At 36.2% G+C, this 13,159-nt stretch overlaps 1 protein-coding gene across 1 annotated transcript in view; it reads left to right on the top strand.

Moving 5' to 3' along the window:
* wdr70 (WD repeat domain 70) overlaps nucleotides 1-13,159 on the top strand; it is a 94,696-nt gene that overhangs the window by 47,965 nt on the left and 33,572 nt on the right. The window lies entirely within an intron of this gene.

The raw sequence follows: 13,159 nt of genomic DNA, 5'->3' as shown, positions 1-13,159 counted from the left end.
ATATATATACAATGCAAAAATATATAATATTAATGTTTGTTTATATTAATATTTTATTTTATTTGAAATATTTATATATTTGTTTGGATATAATTTGTAAAATATTTATATTTATATTTATAATTAAATAAATAATATGTATTGCATGTAATATATAATAATTAAATACAAATATATTTTATTTAAAGTATGCACATTTACATTTATGCATTTGACAGATGCTTTCCCTGGGAAAAAAAAAATATTAAATATAAAAATGTAATATATAGTGTTATAATGTGTACATGTTTATATTATTGCTTTATTTAACATACAAATATTTAAGTTGTATGGTAATTTATGTATTGGTTAATTATTAACATAATAATATAAATAATACATATAATAAAACAATTATATATCTTCATATATATTATGCGAGGGTTAATGCCCGTCGAGGTGTCCATCGTCCGGTATTAATGCTTATACCATGTTCACTTGCCGAATAACACATTTTAAAAATATTATTTATATTTTAATTAGTTTTACAATCGAAATCTAACGGTTTTAGAACTCCTTCACTAGGTGTCCTACATCACTTTTTAATGGACACCCTGCAGCCAATCAGAATCGAGTATTCACCCAGACCATGTAAAATCATATATTTGATGTCCTGACCAAACAAATATCTATATAAATAAAATAATGATATAAATACAACACAAATAATGCGAAGGTTATAGTTTTAGTCTGATAAAGTGTTATTGCTGTTGGTCTCCATCCAGATCTGGAGCCGAAGTGAAGCCAGCCGAGACTCTTGTTACGCTGTTAGTTACGTGTGTGTGTGTGTGTGTGTGTTTCAGTGCATTAAAAGCCCATCAGGCTGGACAGGCTTCACTGGGTGTGAATATATCAGGACACACACACACACACGTACGTCTGTACGCTTTACTTTACTTAAGTAGTTCTGTTCGCCTTCACGCTCACTGTACATGTCAATCATCTGTACATGTCACTCATCCGCTTCTGACTGACCCGAGGACACGCTGTGTTCATATGGAGATTATCTTACGTGCTTTTCTTCGATGCGTTCACATTATGCATCGTTTGTTTTTTCCTCTCGAGTACACAGAGTTTTGTGATATTGTTTTTGTGGGTCTCACAAAACATGTCAGGTCATATTTCACCGTGAAGAAAAATGATTTTGCATAGAGAACATGAAGTCTGCACTCTTAAAAAATGCTGGGTTGTTTCAAATATGGACAACCCCAAACATTGGATTAAAAATGTAAGACTTTTGCAATTAAACACATTTACACTCAAATTTTCATAAATAAATATGAATATGGAAAGTATTTCATTGAAATGTCACAGGTCAAAAAAATCATAATGGTCCTAAAATAGGTTTTATTTTCTATGCTGTATTTGCAAAAAATAATAGATTTATTTATTTTTGAATAAAAACGTTATTGATTTTATTGTAAAATATGTAAATATCCATTTATTCGATTGTCTTAATTTAGATTTATTTATTATACAATATCTATGTAATTGCCTTTATTTTTTTGGTGTTTCTTCATATTTTTATGCAACCAATTTTTTTAAATCATGCATGCAATGCAACATTAATGAATTAATTAGTTTTCTTTTTTAATTAATGTAAATTGCCTTTATGTAATATTAATAATTGTTTTCTTTATGCACATTTTTTTTCTTTGTGCAAAATGTATTTTTATTGAAAAAAATATATATATATTACAATTAAATTACAAAGTTTTATTCAAAATGTAATCCTGCATGCATGCAAAATTGATAAATTTAGAAAATTATGAATTTTCTTTATGCAGAATATATATGTTAAGTTAGTTGAGGTGGAATGTGCCGGTTCTTGTGAGATTTGTGTGTGTGTGTGTGTGTGTGTGTGTGTGTGTGTGTGTGTGTGTGTGTGTGTGTGTGTGCTGCACCTGTTTAATGATTCCTGGTATTCTTCCTGAACTTCCCGTCTCACAACACTATACCGTTCTCCGTTTTGTTTTATATTCCCAGACGATGTGAACCCGATCCTGTCGAGATAGCGTGTCATGTGTGCGGCGTTCTTCACACACGGATCCATGTCTAGTGTTTATGGAAAAGCAATGAAATTTGCCTCCTCTGTGTCGTCGCTGAAATCCATTAAGAGTTCACCAGATATATGACAATGGTCTAATCCCCCAAACGAGACATATTGACATGATGTGTCATGAAGTGAACACATGCGCCCGAGTTTCTGAGCCCGTAATGTGTCACATGATCCAGCGTGTGAACATGACTCGTACCTTCTGTGATTTATCACTGCTTATTCTGTCAGACTAAATATTTACCCAGCATTCCCCAGCAGCTTATAACAACAGCCCGTTCCTCGAGGGTCCGGCGCGGCGGCGCGACCACAACACCGGCTCTTCAGGAAGAGGCAATCCGCTCATAAAAATGGGATTTACTGTATAACACGGAATGTCACTGAATTTGGCAAATTTTGGATGAATAAATCAAAAGTAGGGATGCACACTCAATCAAATGGTGATATGAAGTGGTGTCTGTGAATATTCAAACACAAAAAGTCAGTTTATTAAATTATGAGTAGTCAAGCCACCTTAGAGCCACCTTAGATCGTTTCAAAGCAGCTTTACAGAGACCATTAAACCATTAAAAGGAAATCCAGAAAGAAAAAAAAAATTGGAATTTGGAAAATGAAATGTAATTTTTGGGAGTAAAGCCAATTATATAAGGATTTTAAAATGTAATTTTTGTTACACTTTTAATAAATTGTTGCATTTTGTTTCATTATCTAAAAAATAATTAGACATGCTTTTTGACTACTATAATTGTATTTAATCATTAAAACACAATCCCGAATTGTTTTATTGAAAATAATAATAATAAAACCTACAAATAAAACTGAATTTTAGGGTGAAAAAATTAAGCTAATAATCATAAAACCGAAAAATAAAAAATAAAACAGAATTTGAGGGTGAAAAAATTAAGCACATTTTAATTATACCTAAAATGTAAAAAATATTTTACATTTTTTATAAATTGGTTTCAAATTAATGTAATTTTTTTTTATTTTTTTTATTTTTTTTTACTACTAAAATTTGGTTGAAGCTAATCCATGAAAAATCTCCCAAAAAAAAAAACACTTTAAAAAAGAGACTTAATTTGTGGAAAAAAATGAGGATTTTGTGGAAATATTAATGTGTCCTATAAGAGTGCTGGCGCTCAGCGTTTCGTACACCAGCGCCACAGCAGCCGGTCCTGAGCATGAGCACTTGTTCATCAGGAGGTTAACGCGCGACGCTCTCTGACATCCAGAGCTCATGAGCAGAGAACGCAGACCGACAGCCAGACCTTGATCTCCTCCGCGGGGATAATGGGGAGGACAGGTGCGCTCCTGCGGAGAGATCGAGAGATGATTGGACATTGATTACGGGGTCGTGACCTCGTGTCTGATGATGTCTTATCTTCAGTCACCTGACGTCAGCGTGTGTTTTCTGAACAGACTTTGACCGCTCCTGCTTTAGCATCAGGCCTTTTCATATCATTTTATATTAATCAACATATTTGTGTGTTTTTTCTTTTTAATAATTGTAACCTCAATTATATTATTATACTGTATATAATTGTGTATTATATTTATATATATTTGTGTATTATGTAACAAAGTACTTCTACATTGTTACAAAAAAAAAAAAAATATATATATATATGTAGTATCATTTATATTATAAAATATATTCCAAATATTATATTATGTATAATTGCCTATACCTATATGTAGTACTATGTATATATAATATATTATAATTTATTACATATTATATTATGCACTGTAATTGTTAATGTAATTATTTTTATAGCACTTACCTATTCATGGTTGCGAATTTTAAAGAGTATAGAGCATTAAAACATGATACAGTAAATTATATTTGTTATAATAAATAATTTGACAAATTTGAAATTTAAATTACATTATATCTTTCCAATTATAATCTTAACCTCAATTAAATTATGTTATTATATATTATATAATATAATTATATAATACATATAATATTATTTATAATTACATAACAATGTACAATATTTTTTATATATATATATATTAACATCAATAATAAGTTTATATATTTATATACTTTTACATATCATGAAATGTTTTCATTTCTAATCATTATCTCAATCATTTTTATATGTTAAATTATGTATAATTATATATTTTATTGCATATTCTATTACATTTATTAAATTATAGTACTTATCTATTCATGGTTTTAAAGTGTTATAACACATGCGTTATACTCTTTTAAAAGTGTAACTGTGATTCAGTAAAATGCATATTTTCCTCCAGACGTCTCAGACGTATTAAGATGTTCGTTGTTGTTGTTCTTGATCTTTGATGCACTTCCTCTGTTCATCTGTTCATCTTCCTGTAGAACAAACACACCCTGAGACTCGACACACGGAAGCGTCCAATCAGCCGCTCGTGTCTTCCGGAGGTCACGTGTCTCGAGCTGTGAGCGCTTGCATGGGTTTGGTTTCTTCCTCGGCCTGGGCTGATAAAGACTTTACCCTGGTATAGTTACGTCTGTGTGAAACAACTAGGTGTGCAATGATCGCAGTTGGTCCGTACGGATCGCGTCCCACGGCTCGGCACGCGTGTGATTTGCGGATTAACTGCTAAAGTCCCTGTAAAGGCAATTCTAAAAAAAAAAAACACATTAAACACATTATAGATGTTAGAAATGTATTGCTAAAACACATTACAAACACTGTGAAGTACTGAATTGTGGAGTTAGACAGTTTTTCACCATTGTTGTACTCCGGATTTTTTGGGCGGGGCTAAACTGGAGCCACAGACGCTGGCTCCGCCCCTAACAATCGAGCACATCCACATCAGTTCGCCGCTCAATCGCGAGTTACTGTCAGTAATATTAGTTACTACAGTTTGAGCGCAGACACTGCTCATTTTTTCAAGATTTTAATCGCTTATTTTATGTACTTGCCGGCTTTTTTTATCATTCAAATTTGGCTGGGTGGCTAATAACACATTTTTCTGTGGTGTGACAAACTCAGAACACATACTTAATTTTGACTTTACAGGGACTTTAACCATCATAGAGTAAAAGTTTCTCATTTGGATGTGTTTTGTCTTGACAATTTACACATTCAAACTATTTTAAACGCGGAACAAGAGGCGAAACTCGTGACTGGTGCGTTATCTGTGCACACACACACACACAGGCACGTGCAGAGGGGGGGGGGGGGGGGGGGGGCTTTGGGTGCTCGAGCCCCTGCCCTTTTTCAAAATTAATCAAAAGTGCCCTTCTCAAACAAATATCATTGATAATATTGTGGTCAATAAAACAAAATGCATTTGCTTATAATTTACATGACAATGTGTACAAGACTAAAGTAGCCTAAATTCACGTTTATTTTTACGTTTCTGTCAGTCTGAGGTGTCGTTGCTATAACGCGTTGCTATGGGTTGCGTCACTTGCGTCAAGTTGTGCGTGTGTCTGCTCCGGTCTTGATTGACTCCGTTTTCGAGGGTCTAAAACTCCGGAGTAGTGTGTGGGCGGCAGGGATAACCGTAGCAAAAGTTATGCGTTTTATAATGAAAATGTACTAGTGTACACGTAGGTATCCCACGCAGTCTGCTTGGGAACCGATGCTCTCGAGCGTCTTTCAGGCTCGACGGCAGAAGAAAAAAAAAAAGCTTTTTATTTATTTATTATTATTCTTTTTTATAATAAAAGGTTGCGTGTCGATTCAATTAAAAATCCGCATAACACATATTTTAAAATATTACTTAATTCGCTGAAGCCTGTTTGTCATGCATAATACACCGACCAATCGTCATCTGGCACAAGAAGTTCAAATATCATTGGACGGTCATTTATAAATAGGCCTAAATAATTTGAAAATTACATGGACAGACGAATTTACATTGAAGTGATCTGAATCTCCGTCGTTGAACTAATGGATGTTAATTGACTACAAACCAGCACCAAAAGTAGCAGTAATGAAACTATCATATAGTTTGTTAAATGAAGCCCAGGCCTACTGCAGGCCTATTATGTGAAGTGTAGGCTGCAGTGCCTGACAACAACACGCGAAATGGTGACTTTATTTTTACACACACACATTATTTTTTTTTAAAGAAGTCCCTTATGCGCTTTAAGCCTGCATTTATTTGATCAAAAATACAGAAAAAAACTACAATTTAAAATAGTGGTTTTCTATTTTAATATACTTCAAAAATACAATAATATAATTTATTCCTCATTTGCGTTTCCTTGCTCTTGAATGGACACACAAACACAAAATTAAAATGATCAAAGTACAAGTATTCTCTTGGTTCTGTCAACAGTTGAGAAAGAAACCGGATGTTTGTCAGTTTATTCGTTCTTAAAGAGACAGCGGCCTAATATTCCTGCTGTTGTCTGTCATTAATGTTAATAAAACAACAGAATCAATAAACCTTTAACAAAGATGAACCTATATTTAATTTCTACAGTGAACAGTGTTATTTTACATTTAGGCTTTATTATTAATTTCTGTACCTGAGTACAACTGTTAGACTTTGTAACTTTGCTTTTAAGTATTTATCTCTGCTTGTTCTTATTTTATTACTGACTGTTCACTTGTCTTTAATAATGTTTGAACTGTATAATTTAGGCTAGTAGTTTTTGATGTAGTATCGAAGAACTTCAAGTGAGCTTTAAGTAATAAAGCCCCCAAATCCATTATTATTATTTTTATTTTTTTGCTTATTCGATCCGTTGCTCAAAAACCGTGAATGATCCGAACCGTGAGTTTTGTGATCCGTTGCGCCGCTAGAAACATCCACATATTCCTGCAGCTGCTCGTCAAATCTTAGCAGATGATCCTATTCTTTTAATCAGAGAAATAAATCACAGACGAGCGATTACACCGAAACCTGCCGTAAGCCGCTCTGAAGGAAAGCACACATCCGTCTCCCGTGATCTGATTGTTTTCCTCCAGCTGCTGTGTCACATCTGGCCGAGTTTGTTCACACTTGACCGTTCACCTCAGACGCTGAAGAGCCGAGATCATGTTCATTATTAGCTTACACTGTTCTGTGTTCTCCATGTCAAAGTGTTTCAGTCCCGAATGCTGCAGATCGAGACCGTCTGACCCAACAACATCAGCTCTGTTTTAAAGTTTATGATAAACAGTGCTAATGTTACATTAATAATATGCATGCGGTATCATGAACTAACAATGAACAGTGACATATCTCATCTTTGATCACCAAAATTACTATTTAAAGTTTTTTCCTTGAAAAACTAAATCTTCATGCCTTAAAATATCTTGAATGTAACTCGACACCCTTGCCTCATTTAGTATGCGCAGTTCTATGAATATGCAAATGAGCCCCGCCTCCACTCACTCAGAGATCCACTGGTTGACGATCACACGTTGATCTGATTGGTTACAAGGTAGTTTGTGACGTTAGAAACACCAGCGATTTCAAACCGTGTTTTTGAGAAAATACTCAGCCTTTGGCTAAGCCACGCCCTAGAATGTAGATTGACCAATCACAGCGCAGCCAAGAACGAGCTCCACAGCGGTCCGACACTTCTTCACAGCGCTCCATTGACTTTAACACCGGCGTCTCATATTGTTGGTCTCGGCAGGCTATTACCGTCGTAGTTTTATCAGAAATATGGTTAACCGTTGTGCCTGGGGCGTTTGTAACACAGATACGCGTTTCCCAGAGAGGTTGAAGGAGGTGTCCGTTTTCCCCTTCCCAAAACCAGTCAAATCCTGACAAGTGTCGTCTTTGGATTAAACTGTGTGGACGTCCTCAGTCAGCGAAACCCCTCAAGATCAACAACACACTTTTGCTCTAAGATACATTTAGCTTTTAACCTTACTGTGAAGTTACACTAGTTAGACAGTTTTATGTTATGATTTCGGTTCTCTACACTAATTGTTGATACGCTAGCACACGCTGCTAATAAACACAACGTTATACTCGCGTAGTCCGTTTGCTTTGTAATAACGATTATAGAAGTGAATAGAGACCCAGCTCTGCATGAACAGTGTTGCTCCTGATATTGTGAGTCCCAGTCTCCGTCTCCATTAGTTCAGTTTTTGACTGTAATCATTATGCTTTTGCCTCTGTTTGGATGTCTTGTTGTTGCTTGCGTTTATGTCTTGAATATAGCCTTCGAACGCACACTGAGCCCCTTCTGCCTACTTCTATCCGACACTTTATTTGCTGCTTTATAAAAGTTTGATAAAAGTTCAGCAGGAAGAGCCGTCACAGCATAAGCCATGTTGATACCAAACCAGAGCCCAGATGAAGTTGACGGACGTAGCAACAGTAACTAAGGGGGGCGGGGCTTAGCAAAAGGTGAACTTACACATGGTTTGTCTTAAAGCAGATTAAAAACACCTCATAGACACATAAACAACATTAGAAGCTGGATTTTGGGACTTTAAGTTTCTAAATCTCTTCTTAAGATTTGAACTTGCCAACTCAGTTCATATTGCATCAACATGGTACCTTGAAAACACACCTTGCATTCATTCCTGGAAGTTGCATATTTGTCTATAATTATATTAGTTTGCTTTGATAAGAGTTGAACTGAACAAAGATGGCAGGTGGATCTGAACTTCAGTTCGCCTCACATTTGGCTTCAGTTACACCACATCTTCTGCCTAAGAGAGCAACCGATCTCCGGTGTTGAAGAGGATCTGGTGTGTGAAATCTCCAGTGTGTGTGATGTTTATCGTGCCGTTAGCGATGACAGATGATGGACGTCTCTCGAGCTCTCGCTGGTAATCAGGCCTGGAAACCCGAGCCGGGCTCTGAACACGACTCTGGGATGAAGGGGCCTGGGTACGTCTTGTCAACCATAATCAGGACCTTTTCTTTGTGCCCTTCTTCCAGCAAGCGTGACCTCGTGTGTGTGTGTGTGTGTGTGTGCTCCTCTGAACAGGAACAGGGCTGTTCTGTGCTCCTGAAACACAAGGAGGTGTCGGGCCGGATGTTCACGCTGGGGAATGTTTAGCCGTGTGCGCGGATCTATATCCAGTTGATTTGCACTAATTGTTGATGTGTTGTAGATGTCAGTTTACATGTGCTGATGTTTAACGGGATTCAGATTTCGATACTGCGGGTCTTTAACTCGAAGGCCTCTTTAAAGGCTATAATATGTGGTAACACTTTACTTAAAGGTGCTGTATGGAGTTTTTCTACTAAAATGAATCCATTTTGTATTACCTGTGTGTGAAGAGGTTGTAATCTCACACTAAATTGATTCACTTGGCAGGTTTTGCTATTACCTCTGAAAGCAAGTATTTCTATTTCTATGTAAAGTCTCCGGGTCGGATTTGCCGCGAAATCCAGTGCCGTGACTGAGACCTGCATGCGCTCCCGAGTGTCTCGCCTCTCGCCTCGTAACTGACTTTGCACTCAACAGCGACGACACTGCAACTTTATGACATGGAGTCTGCTAATACTAGGGAACGACCAGCACAACACAGACTCCACATAATAATAAAAAGCAAAAGAAAGCACGCGCACGAGCACTCGCTTGTAAACGTATTGGTTGCAATCTGAAACATCACCACTAGATGCCGCTGAAAACTCCATACAGCACCTTTAAAGCGGTGGTATAAATATAATGCCCTTTTCACAAGATGTAAAATAAGTTTAAAATGTCCCCAGAGTGTGTGTGTGAAGTTTTAGCTCAAAATACCCCACAGATATTTTTATATAGCATGTTAAAATTGTCACTTTTTGAGGGTGAGCAAAAACGCACCGTTTTGTGTCTGTCCCTTTAAATGCAAATGAGCTGCTGCTCCCGGCACAGGGGGCGGAGCTACAACAGCTTGCAGTCACACACATATGCACTGAAAATGTCACAAACTTTAATTCTTTTATGTTCAAACCGGAGTCAGAAAGATGGAGATACTCAATAGAAGTGACAACATGTAGAAGAACAGGACATTTCTGAATGGTTAGTTGATGAATTTATGAAGCTTATGTGTAGTTATCTTCTAGTCATTGATTAGCATATTCTGTCATGATAATCTATAAATCGTGTTCCGGGGGCGGGGTTTATGTAAATTCTAGGGTTGGTGATGTCACTAACCCGGGAGGAAGTTAATAACATCAGTTGTCTTAGACACTTGACGGACGTTACACTTCGTTTCGAGTGAAACAACTTTCCCAGGCAGGTTGTGATTTAATTAAGCTGATTTGGCCCCAGTGAATGCTGGGTAATCAGCAGAGCCACGCTTCACCGGCCGCGCGAGCAGGTGGAGAAACGCTGATAAACACACACAATTATGCAGAAGTAAATTGGTTTGGCGAAGAGCGTCGCGGCGAGTGTGTGTGTGAAGCCGCGTTATCTGCTCGTTCCAGGTCTATGCCTCTCTCTGTGAACGTTCAAACGTTTAAACACACTTCAGCTTCAGCTTATTCCTCGTGTTTTCCCCTCCGTCTCTCACTTTTACACCCTCAATCCGTTGCTTTTCCCCCCTCGTGTCGTTCCTTCATGTCCTCAGGTCGTGTTTTGGCACTTTTCTTGCGTCTCCATCCATAAACTGGCTTTAGTTTCCATCACTCTTCATTTGTTTTAATTGAGCGGGGCTAGTTGTCACGACTCCAATGAAAACTTCTCATGGTGGGTTTATTTTTGCAAGCCAGTTTCTGTAAAGACTCAAACCGTGATGTTTTGCCTTCACAAAAAAAAAAAAAGCCCTATTGAACGTTTCCACTGTTTCCAACCGGGAAAAATAGTTCACAAATTATGTAAGTTCATTATTTACTCACCATTATGTCATTCCAAACACATTTTTTCCACAAAAAACACATGGTTTGAGGAATCGTTCACGTCTGGAGAAGTACTGCAGGACGTTAAACACATTAAACTGGACCTGCACGATTAATCGTTAAAAGATCGCGATCTTGATCTCGTTATCATGTGTGAAGCGGCTTCAAAACAGTTTTGAAGTTACAAATATTTTTGTTACAAATATTCAGATTATCACAGAAGAACTGGGATAAAAGATTATTGTTCAGATATATACAGTAGCAATCAAAATAGAGCAAACTACTTTTTACCTTTTTAAAAAGTAACTTGACGCTTCAAATAAGGACTAATATAGTCCCACGTCAATATCTGCTTAGGAAATCGCCTAGTCTTAATCTGCATCGCTATTTGTACTCGTTGAGAATACGCAGGCCACAAGAAGTAATTAGGTGTTTTTTTAGTTTTTTTGATCACTTTTACTCAGGACATGCTAGCTGGCAACAAAGGATTCCATTCATTATGCTAAGCTAAGCTAGCGGCGACCCTGCCAAACTAAAACAATGCATGCACTGAGACAAAAATGCATTTGCCCACCGATCTAAATGTAGGAAAGACGGTGAATAAGCCCTATTTAAAAAAAACAGTGTTCCCTTAAACCATCGTTTCAAATAGTTGTGCTTCACAGTGTGGCCTGTGAGATTTAAATGAGTTTGTGCTAATGCTCACAGAAGACGTGTGGTGGTTTGGAAGCGGTTTAGATGTTTCCGCAGCGTCAGGCACTTTGAAGCCGGTTCTTCAGCTCCAGGTTTGTGGACTTTAGCACTCGTGTTACGAAGCAAATTCTAACCAGACCAAAACCATGAAAAAAAAGATGTCATGATGACTTGAAATAAAATAAACGTTAGCTAAAATGAAAAATATATGAAAGGTTATTTTGCTTCTGCTTGTTGCCAAGGCAGCATTTCTCATTTTCATCTACAGTAGTTTAACTTGATGTACTAAAATAACTGAAAACAAAATCTTAAAGTCTACCTGTGGTGTAAATCCAGCTTTTAATGTTGTTTATGTGTCTATGTGGTGTTTTTAATCTGCTTTAACACACACCATGTGTAAGTTCATAAGTCGACAGCATCGCTGAGTATTTTCTGCTTAAAACTGTAGTGAACCAAAGACAGTCTCAAAAACACGGTTTGAAATCGCTGGTGTTTCTGACGTCACACACTACCTTGTAACCAATCAGATCAACGTGTTAACGTCAACCAGTGGATCTCTGAGTGAGTGAGTGAGTGGAGGCGGGGCTCATTTGCATATTCATAGAACCGCGCATACTAAATGAGGCAAGAGTGTCGAGTTACATTCAAGCTATTTCAAAGCATTATGAAAAAAATATGTAATTTTGTTGATCAAAGGTGAGTTTTAAAGGATAAAATGATTGAATACAGCGAGTCTTTAATAAAAGCTATATTGACATATTTATATATTATATATCAATGATACTAATAACCCTGATTGATTTTCTGTTCTGGTAGAGCCGTTCAGTCATAGCGTTTGCCTGAAATTGTGAAATGAGAAATATATGTAGATGAATCATACCCTTTGATCATGTATTGAGTTCGTGTTGTTCTGCGTTCATCGTCTGTTTTATGACCCGAGGCTGTGGCGTTCTGGTCAGATTGCTCTGTTCTTCATGGTTTGTGATATTTAGGGCGCTCAAACTGGTATTGATCAGACTAATGGAGCTCAGAAACCTCTCGCTCAGCCTTTAAACGCACTGGAATCTGTATCTTTAGTTGAATTATACATACATGTATATATATTAGGGCTGTCAAAAGATTTATCGCATCCAAAATAAAAGTTTGTGTTTGCATAATATATGTGTGTGTACTGGGTATAATTATTATGTATAAATACACACACATTCATGTATATATTTAAAAAATATTTGCATTTATATACTGTATATAGATTTATATAATTTATATTAAATATAAATATTTTATATATAAATATAACCAATTTTTCTTAAATATATACATGATTGTGTGTTTTTATATATATAAATAATTATACACAGTACACACACATATATTATGTGTAAACAAACTTTTATTTTGGATGCGATTAATCTTTTGACAGCCCTAATATATATATAACTAATATATTATATAGACTCATTACATGCAAAGTGAGATATTTCAAGCCTTTATTTGTTATAATTTTGATGATTATGGCGTACAGATTATGAAAACCTTTTCACAATATTCTAATTTTGAATTTGGGGTTTTCATAATCTGTAAGCCATAATCATCAAAATTATAACAAATAAAGGCTTGAAATATCTCACTTTGCAT

This window comes from Phoxinus phoxinus, assembly GCF_949152265.1.
Source record: "Phoxinus phoxinus genome assembly, chromosome: 23".
NCBI classification, from domain to species: domain Eukaryota; kingdom Metazoa; phylum Chordata; class Actinopteri; order Cypriniformes; family Leuciscidae; genus Phoxinus; species Phoxinus phoxinus.
This window is presented reverse-complemented; position numbering and strand designations above follow the sequence as displayed.